We start from the raw sequence: 12676 nt of genomic DNA, 5'->3' as shown, positions 1-12676 counted from the left end.
AAAGTACAACCCAGACCACCACTGAAACCCCCACATGCCTTATGAGCTAATACCAGGGGAATTGCAAATGTGCAGCCCCTGATAAACTGATCTCTTTTCTGGCCATTTCTGGGTATTTAATGGCAGCCACCTCTGAAGACATTCACCATCCTCTGGAAAGCAGCACTTTCCACCACTGCCTTTCCCAAGCCCATTGTGACCCACAGGCAGGGCCACAGGTGCAGTTTTAGGCTGAGGCACCATCAGGAAAGGTGAGGAATTCCAAGAGCCTGAGACCTTGTGCTTATGGAAGGGACCAGCTGCTCCCTTGCAGCCTCTGTAGCCATCGTTTGCAGGAGGTGCTGCTGACAGCTGGGGGCTGCTCTCCCACTTTTCCCAATCAATCTGTTTGTCTCTGGGTAAACACCCCAGCTGTTTCTGGTATTTTCAGGGTGTTTGTCAGCTCAAACAGAGCTGCATGAGACAGGAGAACGCTTTGGTCCTGAAGTTCTCATATCCTTTGAGGGTTAGGGTTTGATTCTGCTACCACAGGAAAACAGCACAGAGAAGGACAGAGTGAGAAAAATAAACCTTCAGACAAATAGATACTCAGTCCTGCTACAGAGCAGTTGTAAAAAATGTGTTCCAGCTCCCATCAGGAATGTGTTAGAGAAGTCATAAGCATCTTTCACACCAAGTACTGCTGCTCTTTGCTCTGAAGGGTGAGAATGGGACCTCTGGGGGTCTCATAAGAAGGGTGTGATTTCAAGTTCTCCATTTTCAGCTGCTTTTCTCCCTCACACTGGAACCTTAAAGAGGGGCAGAGATGCCAATGCAAACAGCTCTGCTGCCAGACCAAGAGAGGAGCTTTAGGCAAACATTGCAGCATGCAGGAGGCTCCCTGAGCTCACAGATATGGTTACAAAACACTCCCCAGCATGTTCCAGCCTCAGACATTAGTGTGGTATTTATTTTAGGCTGATTGGTGACAGTTCACTGGCTGTGGCTGCACTTCAGCTCGGTGTCCATTTCCTCTGTAACAACTAACAAACCCAAGATTAATCTTGACACAAAAATAACTGCTCATTTCCCCCCCAGGGCTCTACAGGCCCTATAGGCTCTGCCCCAGAGCCATGATTTCCCCCATATTTTATCTGGGATCTGTTTATGCTCCCCCCATATGGTTCTGTATGACACAGACATGGCACCTGGGGACATGGTTTAGTGACGGGCTTGGCAGAGCTGGGTCACTGGTTGGACTTGATAAGCCAGAGGCACATGTGTTTCTAATTTAGCTCTAGCACACCTGCTAGAAGAAACCTAACCATAGGTGTTAAAAATGTACAGTGATCCCCTGCAACCCAGGATGCTTTGTGTGAGACCTAAATCCCCCTTCCTGCTGCACTTTGGTGCCCATTTTCAAGTCTGCATCTCCTTACCATCATCTCCATTATTAATTTCATGTGCCAGCCATCAGAAGCATTTCAACTTTGACCAAAACACATTTTTGAAAGCAAACTCTCACATCAAAACTGGGGGGTTGTCAACCAGCCCAGTAAACATACCTGACTCTCAATAATCCCCCCAGCTCTCCTAGAGTTTTCTTGCTTTTGCTTTAAGAGTTTTCATCACCTTTGCAGGTAGTGACCAATGCTGGGGACATGGGCCTGCAAATGTGGGATGCTGGCTGAAACAGAACCCAGGCTGGGTCAGCTGCAGGTCCTGCTTGTGGGGGTCCCTGCAGCACACCAGGTCCCTCTGAGTCACCAGCTCCTCCACAAATGTCCCTGAAACGTTCAGGGAGAATTATTAAAAATCTTGTGCAGAAAAAATACTCAAAGTTTTTATATAAGCAGCAGTCTGTGTTAATCCAAGCAATGTGTTTGCAAAAGGGGTCACAGCTCCAACCCTTGTTCCAGAGTTGTGCCTGAGAACTGGCACGTGCCTTGGCTGTGCTTGCAGGGGTTGTTGTGGCTCTTCTGGAGCAAGGGAATCCCAGTTTGCCTTGATCCCCACCTCAGAGATCACCTGTAAGTTAATGCTGAATTCTGCACCTCTGCTTTGTTCCAGGTGGGCTTTGCTGAAAGGCAGAAGCCACTGAAGAACTGAACCTATCTCAGGGCCATTCTAAGGTTATTTTCAAATCTATTTGCTAAGTTTTATCCAGCCTAGACAGTACTCTGAGCCAGCTGCTGGATTTGGGAGCATTTCCAAGGACACTGGGGCTTGGGGCTTCCCTGGGGTGTGCCCCCAGCCTGCAGCCCAGAGCAGCTGAGGGCACAGAGGGACCACACCTTGCACTGGCCCTGGGGAGCCTTTCCCACCTGCACAGGGCTGGTGCAAACATCCCTGCCCATGAATGATCCAGCAACACCTTGGGGTTCTTTTGGGGCAGGCTGGGGCAGCCCCTGGGGCTGTGTGAGCTCGGGTCACCTGTGCTGCTGCTCCTGCTGGCAGCAAGCCCTGCACAGCCCAGTGCAAGCAGCTCAGGGAAAGGTGAGCCTTTGTCCCTGGAAGGTGCATCTGGCTCAGACATTACCTTCAACACCACATTTGCTCATGAGAGGCAAAGGTGGGTCTCACACTTGGTGGGCTTCTGTGCCTTGGACGTGCTGTTTAACCTCAAAAACGTGTTACAATGAGATGTGATTGCACAGCAAGGCTTTGGGTGACTCCTCACAATATTTAATTAACACATCTCTAATCTCTAGTCACTGTAATTATTGGAACATATTTTTTTGAATCAGAGTGTGTCAACAAAATACTGAGATAAACATCACACTTGGAGCCTCCCTCCCAGTTGCTGCAGCTCACGCTGATGGCAAGTGTTGCTGGAGTAAAAAAAAACTCATCCAGCATTTTTAGAGAGATTTCCTAACAGCCCTTTCAACAGATATGAAACTAGACATGTTGAAGTAACACTTGTCACTTGCATGTTTGTTTGAAATATGATTCTCATTGAGAGTATCATTCATGATTTCACTCAGATGCCTGTGTTCCCTGAAGGAATAGGAGGCTGCTGTCCTGTTCTCTCCAACTCCCACGCCTACAACAGCAGAATTTCATTCAAAGGGAGGATCTCTTTCAGACTCCAACAATGTGCTGCTTGGCTCTTGGGTCTCTGTCTTCAGAGATGTGATCCTCTTGGGCTGCCAATTTTTGGCCTGGTATATGCTTATGAATGTATTGTTCTGAGACTCTGAACGCTGGAGTGTGTTGGGGTTTTTTGCACAATATTTTCCTTTCAGAGGATTTCATGGGAAACTGAGTGCATCTTATTTAGAAATAAAACCACTCCTTCAGCTCTGGACTCTTCCCTGCTATTTGGCTATGGATAATATTTGTGTAGATGACTGGAAAACATGCCTTCATTCTTAAAATATTATTTTACAATCCCTTTTCATTAAACAGGTGCTGGAGTTTGTTTGTCAGGTGACTCCCTCGTGCCTTCCTGGAGCAGCCCTGCAGGGCACAGCCTCTCCCCAGTGTGTGAAGGGCAGAACTGCTGCTGCTGAGCACTGCAGAAGTTTATCATTGCTGGCTGGAGCTGCTCCTGAAAGCCAGCAAAACCTGGGTGCCTGCAGCGCTGCATTTCTACCTTGGCAGGACACAGGTGCCAGGGCTCACCAGGGCTTTGAGCTCAGATCTGGCCCTGCTGGAGCCCAGAGCCACTCTCAGCAGCCCCCAGGGTGCCCTCAGAGCCAGGCTGTGCACACAGGTGTGCTGTGTCCCTGGGCCAGCTGGTCCTGCTGCCTCCAAACACCCCTGGGTGCCCCCTGTGCCTGGGCCAGCTGGGCTTCTGTCACACACAGGGAGTTCTTTGTGCCACCAAAGCCCTGTGAGCCTGCCAGGGTGTGTGTGAGGAGAGCAGAGATGTGCTGGGCTCAGGTAACCCTGGGCACCTCCCCTCCCCACAAACCTGCCCTTGGCAGGGTGATGAAGTCAGCCTGCTCCAACAAGTTTTCATTAATGTCTGAGCCTTACCAGGATCCTCCTGGAGGCTCTAAGCTGTTCCCACCATCCCTGCTCCTTTCAAGTCGTCTATTGCCACCTTCAGCCCGTTGCTGTCACTGGTGTGGCTCTGTGTTCCCTCAGCACCTCCCAGAGCTAATACCTTTCCTTCTAGGGCAGCAGCTCCTGCCCAGGGCCAGGGCTCCTGTTCTCACACCGGCTCCCGGGGCAGAGCTGGAGGAAGAGCCTCCAGCTGGTGCTTACATTCAAATGTTTGCTCTAGCATGTTCCCACTAGGCTGCCTCAACAGCAAAATATTGAGTTCAGTGCACTCTCACCACTTGATGTTTTTATCGTTTGAGGCTTGAGACAACTTGTAAATGCTTAAAATAGAGTGAAAATCCCTGGGCTGGCACAGGCTCCCAGCCTGATTGGGAGGCTGTCTGCTGTTCTCCTGGTGTGGCAGTTTCAGATGTTCCAGAGAGCAATTATGGAAGACCAAAATTTTAAATAAGCACGGCTCTGTGGCAGTTCTCATGGAAAAGGAAATCCATAGCTTAAGGGTGTCAGAATAACAAGCTGATGTAAAAATCAGAATTGATGAGCAACCAGGTGTCCATAAATGAGCACCTTGGCTGCAGAGTGTTCCATTCTAGGATCACCATCGATTTCCACCATTTTTAAAAGTATTAAATGACACTTTTTTTGTATAAACTACAGAGAGCTGCACTGTCTCCAGGTTCTGCATGTTCCTGGAATGCAACATGTAATGTAAACTCTGCTGAGTGAAGGAAGGAGGAAGCAGGGTTACAGGAGCAGCTGAGTGTTTGCTCCCTGCAGCTCAGCTGTGGGAGCTCATCCTGGGCCAGGGAGATGAGCCTTGGCAAGGGCTTCTCACAATGCCAGTACAAAACAGAATGGTATTTGTTATTTAGGAGGAGACACAGACAGGAAAATTTGGAAGTGTCATCAATGTATGTTTGATAACATTATTTTTTGATCAGAATGTTGTTAGTAATCCCATATTGAGCATACAGAAAATGAACGTTTAAAAAGTTCTCTACAAGCATATTTTTCCATGCCTTTATAGCTTGTTTTGTAGCTGAAACTAAATAAGCTTGAGATTTCCCCTGGTGTTCTCCATTTTTATGGAATGTTTCAAGAGCAGTATAATCTTACAGAAGCATATTCTGTGGAGTGCACTTTGTACATCCAGGGAATTTCTCATGGAGTACAACCTAGATTATTTTGCAAGTCCTACAGCCCTGCAGCTTGTTCCACCTCAGTCATAGGAGAAGACTATGTTTTTCTGGGCCTGATGCACTCAAATGCCCCTTTCAGAGAAGAAAAGGAAACAGCCCTGGTTTGGGTTTGTTCAGGGCTCCAATCTTCCAGCAGCTGCTGCTCCAGGCTGTGTGCTCCTCAGGGCAAAGCTAAAGCAGGACCTGCACAGGTTCCCAACTGGAGGGCTGTGGCTGCAGCCCTGGTGCCCCTTGGCTGTCCCTCCCTGAGCCCTGCAGGTCCCACCCTCGCCAGCAAGGAGGGTGTCTGCCTGGGAGGCAGGGGAGAGTGGCTGTGTGTGAGCACTGCACCAGTCTGCCCTGCCAGGACCCTGTGGGGGTACCACAGCTCCCACAGCCTCCTGCTGCCTGCCACCCTCTGCTCTGGGGGCTCTGAATGCATCCAAAACACGGTTAGCCTGGAGAAAAGGAGACTCAGGGGTGCCCTCATCACTCTCACAGCTCCTGAAAGGTGCCTGTGCTCAGCTGGGGCTGGGCTCTGTCTCCAGCAGCACTGACACAACCAGAGCACCCAGCCTCCAGCTGCACCAAGGGAAATACAGGATGGATAGCAGGGAAAAGTTTTTTACAGAAAGAGTGATGCAGTTCTGGAATGTTCTGCCTGGGGAGGTGGTGGAGTCACTCTGTGTTTAACAAAGCCTGGATGTGGCACTGGGTGCCAGGGTTCAGCTGAGGGGTTGGGGCTGGGCTGGACTCGATGATCCTGGAGGTCTCTTCCAGCCCAGTGATTCTGTGACACGTGGAGCAGTCAGGGGGCTGCAGTCCCCAGCCCTGTCCCACCACCCAGAGCCTGCCCAGAGGCTGGGAAGTGCCAGTCCCTGTGAGACAGTGGGAGGCTGGTCCCTCACAAGGGACACAGGACTTGCCCAAGAAAACGACTGCCAATGTACCTGTCTGCAGTCCCACAGCACTGCTTGTCCTGCCCTGTAGAAACAACCTTAAACTCTTCATTGAAAACTCATTTGGAGCCAGGGAGAAGTGACTTCTATGTTGCTGTTTGTAACAGAGGAATGTGGCTGGGGCTGAGAGACCTGGGCTGCTTTTGCCACCGTGGGGCTGTAGCTGGGGTTTTGGACAGCAGACAGCAGGTTTGCTCTGAGAGGGCATTAACTGGGGATATCTGACCAGTTACAGCCTCCCTCTGCCAGGGAAACCTCTCCTGGGAAAGGATGGCTTCAGCTGCTGGACTAGAGGGGAAGGAAATCTCTCATGTTGGTTTCTAGCAGCTGAAATGGCCAAATTCTGCATGTAAAGAAAAATCAGAAATGCCTTTTCCTCCAGACTTTCAGCACGTTCTGCCATGGCAGAAGCACAGGGCACCCCTGGGCTGGCTCTAACAGCGTGCCATGAGTGCTGCCAGAGGCCTTTGGCTCACTGATAAGCTGCTTATCTTCAAACCATCCATTTTTATTTTACTCTGAGTAAATACTCCTCTCTGCTAGCTAATAAAGATGTCTTTTTGGGCAAAAGAATGACTCGAGTTCAACCTTAGCTGTTAAGGTTGTTCTTTATCTTTTTTTAACAGTATGCACATGATCACACACTCCTTTAAATCTTCCTGAGAGAGAGGGGCAGTGTCCAAACACATGGTTACCAGCTGCAGCCAGCAGTTACATCACACCCACGGTCTCTTCAGGTGCAGATGAAATCCAGATGCCCAAACACTTGAGTTCTCCACAAGGGAAATGCTAAATTGTGCATAAAACCAGTTGTTTTATGGCCTTTAATGCTATGGACATATTCGGATTATTTTTGCAGGAACCCTAATGACCAGTTGCTGGCTTTTTTTATTCTTTTTTTTTTTTTTAAGTATGTTGTTTTACCATTCTGGAGAATTAAAAATGCCAACATTACTGAAACACATCTGCTGAGGGAGGATGTTTGCTTCATCTTGAAATGGCCTGATGTTTGGGGAAATGTTTCAGGCCTCACAGGAGTCCCAGGGCGGAGATGTGAGTGTGAGAAGCTTCTAGGAATGTGGAGCTCTTTGCTGCTTTTTCCTAGCACAGCTTTATTTTTAGCACTCCTCATGTTTAAGGGCCGTGGCTGGGAAACAACAGGAGGTGCTTTAACTCCTTTCTATGAGCAGCCTGGCTGTACATTGATTTTTTTTGGCTTTCTGAAACAGATTTGCTTCTTCACAGCTGCGATAGCTCGGTGAAGTTGTAGGTGATGGCCACAGAATTACCGGGCTCATCAGGTAAAAAGGGAAATGAAGCAGGATGAATTTGTGCTCTGAGAGGCACCAGACCTGTCACCCCTGCTGTCCCCACGGGGAAGGTGCCAGCTGGGACAGGCAGTGGCCAGCCCTGCCCTGCCCAGGGGAGAGCAGAGGCTGGAGAAAAGCTGCCAGGGAGGAGGCAGGTCAGCCCTGGCCCCTGTGCCTTGGGGGCTCCTTCCTGCCCTTTTCTCATCAGCACAAGGGGACCTGCCCTGCCCTGGGGCCAGGCTCCCAGCAGAGCCCTGCAGGAGGCACAGAATGCATTTCACAGCTTTTAGAGCCAAAATGCCCTGGGTTTTGTTAGCATAACTGCAGTGGGGGGTGACACTAAAGAGATTGAGCATTTAGTGTCCCAAAATGAACAAAAATGAGCATAATATTGTTACTTTGCTGTCTCAATCCCAACTTCTCCTGGTGCTTTTCCCTCCCCTTGAGCAGCAGCTGTGTCCAAAGGCTGTGTGATGTCCCCAGCTGCCATGGCCCTGCCAAGGAGCTCTGCTCTGCCCTTTAAGGGCTCAGCTTGTCCCCATGTCCCCCATGCAGCTCACTGGGCACTGGGGTGGAAAACAGCCTCTTCCACTGGTGCTCAGGAGGACATTTCTGTAATTTTTTCAAAGCTAAATGCCTCTGTCATGTTAAGTCTCATCCATGTGAAAGTGTAGCTCCTTGTGATGCACCCTGGATGTGGCCATGGATGTGTCACCCTGTGCAGGACAATTCCTGCCCTGAGCATTCCCCAAGGGACAAGCCAAGGAGGAGTGGGGAATGGCTGTTTGCATGGCCTGGACACTCCTGCAGGGATAGCTGGGCATTGCATTTGTCCAAACCCAAAGAACTCTGTAATGGAAGCATATCCTTAATGCTTTCTCCTCATCCTGATACTAACTGCAGGTGTTACAGTCCTGCATGGCAGTTTGCTGTCTCAAATGCATCATGTGTGGCTGAGAGCCACCAGGTGTGCTCTGCAGGTCTCTGAGGAGAGCTCCTGTCCCCCAGGACTCTGAGGAGAAGATGCTCAAAGATGCTCAGTGCTGCAGCTCACAGCTCAGAGCAGCCACTGTGCCTGTCAGCCTGGGTTTCCTTCCTCTGGGAGACTTTAATTAAGTTGTCTTAATCAGGATGCAGGCTTGCAGCATCAGCCTCCAACACAAGGAATCAGCTGTAGGGACTCCCAGGGTGCTCTCAGAGCTCTCCTGGGTGTAGGATGTGCTCAGAGAGGAGCATCCATGCAGCTCGGGGGGCTGGTGATGAACCAGCGGGGGTAGTGGTGAGTGTGGCAGTGATGGGTGTGTGTCAGGGACATGTGTGTGTGTCAGGGACATGTGTGTGTGTCAGGGACATGTGTGTGTGTCAGGGACATGTGTGTGTGTCAGATTCATGTGTGTGTGTCAGGGACATGTGTGTGTGTCAGGGACATGTGTGTGTGTCAGGGACATGTGTGTGTCAGATTCATGTGTGTGTGTCAGGGACATGTGTGTGTTAGTGATGTGTGTGTGTCAGGGACATGTGTGTGTCAGGTTCGTGTGTGTGTCAGGGACATGTGTGTGTCAGGGACATGTGTGTGTCAGGGACATGTGTGTGTGAGAGGGACATGTGTGTGTCAGGGACATGTGTGTGTGTCAGGTTCATGTGTGTGTCAGATTCGTGTGTGTGTGTCAGGGACATGTGTGTGTCAGGGACATGTGTGTGTGTCAGTGACAGCAGTGTGTCAGTGACAGCAGTGTGGCAGTGACATGTGTGTGGCAGTGATGTGTGTGTGTCAGGGACGTGTGTGGCAGTAACGTGTGTGGCAGTGACAGCTGTTTGTCAGTGATAGCAGTGTGTCAGGGACAGCAGTGTGGCAGTGATGTGTGTGGCAGTGATGTGTGTGGCAGTGATGTGTGTGGCAATGACAGCTGTGAGTCAGTGATGTGTGTGTGTCAGGGACATGTGTGTGTCAGGGACAGCTGTGTGTCAGTGACGTGTGTGGCAGTGATGTGTGTGGCAGGGACAGCAGTGTGTCAGTGATGTGTGTGGCAGTGATGTGCGTGGCAGTGACAGCAGTGTGGCAGTGACATGTGTGTGTCAGTGATGTGTGTGGCAGTGACAGCAGTGTGTCAGTGACATGTGTGTGGCAGTGATGTGTGTGGCAGTGATGTGTGTAGCAGTGATGTGTGTGGCAGTGATGTGTGTGGCAGTGACAGCAATGTGGCAGTGATGTGTGTGTCAGTGACATGTATGTGTCAGGGACAGCAGTGTGGCAGTGATGTGTGTGACAGTGACAGCAGTGTGTCAGTGACATGTGTGTGGCAGTGATGTGTGTGTCAGTGACAGCAGTGACGTGTGTGGCAGTGATGTGTGTGCTGGAGCAGCTTGGGTCCAGTCCTGTGTGCTGAAGTCCCCTCAGTAAGCAGCACTGGAACAACTCCTGTGAGATACTGACCCAAACCTGCTGCCAGCACTAGAAGTGGTGGATGTGTGACACGTAACACCAGCTGCCACCTGCAGCCACCTGCCATCCAAGTCACCTCCCCACTGATTGCTGTTCTTTTCCAGGACTGGTTTTGCCAAGGAGCTTCACCAGTGCTGAGATGGGAGCCTGGTATTGCTTACTGTACATACACACACTTGTACTGTAAAGATGTTTTCATTCTCACTTCCCAAATGGGGAGGAAACCTAAATTAATGGCTGCATGTGCTGGGAAGAACATACTTGTGTGGGCACTATTTCCAGGTGTGTCACTGCACAGGTAAGTGGCAGAGGATTTTTTTATATCCCCATTGCTGCTTAGAGAGGGGACAGCACAGGAAAGAAGAGTCTTTGGAGTGGAGTTTGTCTTTGGAGAATGTTTAATCCAAGTCCTTTTCAAACAGAATGGTCTCTGCACAAAACAATCGCTCAGGGAAATCCCCTAACACAGAAGAAACATCCTATTCTGCTTCCAGACCGAGCTGCTCCTTTCAAAATGAACCAGAATAAGAATCCCCAGCCCAGCAAAGCCACCCTGTGTGATTAGGAGCTGTGTGCAGACAGCTGACACAGGGGTTGGGAATGCAGAGGTGCAGAGCTCCCGGGATGTGCGTGGCCTCTCTCCTCAGCTCCTTATTTATCCTCCCTGTGGGAGGAACAGCTGTGTTTACAGGAGGTGGGAGCTGAGCCTCGGCAGGGCTGTGCTCCGTGCTGGGACCTGCTGGGGGCTGCTGTCCTGCCTGCTCCTGCCACAGCCACGGGCAGGAGTCACCTGCAGGCTTCTCCTGAAGAGGCAGGAGCTGAGAGGATGGATGTGCCTTGGTCCTGAGCTGTGGCTGCAGTGCCAGGGCTGGGCTGTGCTGAGGATGAGGATGGCACGGGCGAGGCCCCAGCTCAGGAGATGTCTCAGCGAGCACCCCGGGGGCTCCACCAGCTGGGCCTGGGATGGCTTCTGGAGAACAGCCAGGGAAAAACGCCTTGCAGGTCAGTCCAAGGGCAGCTGTAGACCCACACTGCTGTCATTCAGGCATCGGGGCTATGGCCCTGATCAAGGAGGGAAAATGCCTGTACTGTTTTGGCGCTCCTTTAACGTTGCTGCATTTTCTGTCACACCACAGAGCTGCCTTTGCCCGGGCTGCTTTCTCACTGGTGGGACCATGTGGGTATTTTGAGCTGATGATCTGCACATGGAGCTGGAAATACTCAGATTTCTATAGAATTGCATTTTGTACTTTTTGTTTAGCTGGAGTTTTGTAAACTCTTTACAACATGACAGTGTCAGCCATGCAGTGCCAACAACCGCAGTGCCCAAAAGTGACCCAAGTCACTTTTAAACCTTCATTGTTGGTGCTTACAGAAACTTGTGAGCTTGAACCTGTGTAGTTTTTCAGGAAGCCTTTCTAGGGTGTCAGAAATAATCCTTCTCAGTGTCCAGCCACCTTTCCCCAAGCCTTGCACCCCCAGCTCTCCAGCTGTGCAGAGGTGGGCAGAGCAGACCCCGGGGCTGTGTGGGGATGGAGCAGGGCTGGGGTGGCAGGTGAGGGGCTGTGCAGGGACCCCGTGGTGGGCACTGCACACAGGGCTGTTCCTGCTCTGGGGTGCATGCTGCCCAGCAGGGATCTGGCAGCATCCCTGCCAGGGCAGGAGTAATAACTGCTCCAGCCACTGAAAATGGCTTTCTAGGCTCTTTTTCTTTCAAGCAGCTCTGTGGGCTGTGTATAGATCTTTCCTCCTGGGGCTTGTGTTCATCTCACAGAGACAGGAGGTTTTGTTGTAGCATTTTGATTCTGGCCAGATGGGTGTCCCTCTCTGCATCCCTGAGAGAGAGCTCAAAATGACTAAAGGTATTTCTCTTTTTCCCCAGCTCACGAGCTCTTCACTTGTTATAAGCAGACCTTTCAGAGGTGCCAAGGGGCTGGATTGTTATTGTAAACATCCCTGTTCCTCTGTCAAAGCAAGAGCCGAGTTACCCTTTGGGCTGAGGCTGTCTTTCAGTTCACAACTAGGATGGAGCAAAGAGGCTGTCAGATTAACTGGGGACTTTCCGGGGGGGAACAGGATGTTGGGAATTGCTTTTGTGTACAAGATCTATGATTTTTGTGCCTCCAAGGTCCTCAAACCACTTTGAAAATCCTAGATTAAATTTGAGTGTGCTGGTCATGCCTCTGGGCTTTTGTGCTGGGCTGAAGAGCAGCACAAACCCAGTCACTGCTGGCACCTGTGGAGCCCATCCCAGCAGAGCAGCACTAGAATCCCCTGGAAGCAGAGGGGGTTTCAGCACATGCTGCTATGGGATGTGTTGGTCAGGAGTGTCAGGCACGGCCATTTCTGAGGAGCTGAGTCACACAAGTTCTGCCAGGGAGATGCCAAACAGCAGCCAGAACTCAGATTGCAGCTCTTCTCTGCAGATGGTGTGGAGAAGGCTCAGCACCATCAGGGAGCCTTTTGAGCTGGACTATGAGAAAGCAGCATGGACATATTTTTATAAGCAGAAGGGACAGAGCTGTGGGTGGCATCAGGTGCAGGAGCTGTACCACAGTTCCTTCTTGGTTTGCCACACATTCTGGGAGGTGCCAGGACGCCCCAATGCTGGTGTGATTTGTGTGCACCAACTCCAGGTGGCTTCCTGGAGGAGCTGGCAAAGGTTGGCTGCTTTGTTGACAACTGATGCCATTGCTGCTGGACTGCTGTCCACAGCTCAAACACCACAGTTCAGGAAAGAAATTGCTACAGTGGATAATTCTTCCACTGGAGACTGCATAATAGATCAGCTGC

The sequence above is a fragment of the Haemorhous mexicanus genome, chromosome 15 (assembly GCF_027477595.1).
Source record: "Haemorhous mexicanus isolate bHaeMex1 chromosome 15, bHaeMex1.pri, whole genome shotgun sequence".
Lineage (NCBI taxonomy): Eukaryota > Metazoa > Chordata > Aves > Passeriformes > Fringillidae > Haemorhous > Haemorhous mexicanus.
Note: the sequence above shows the minus strand (reverse complement) of the source record.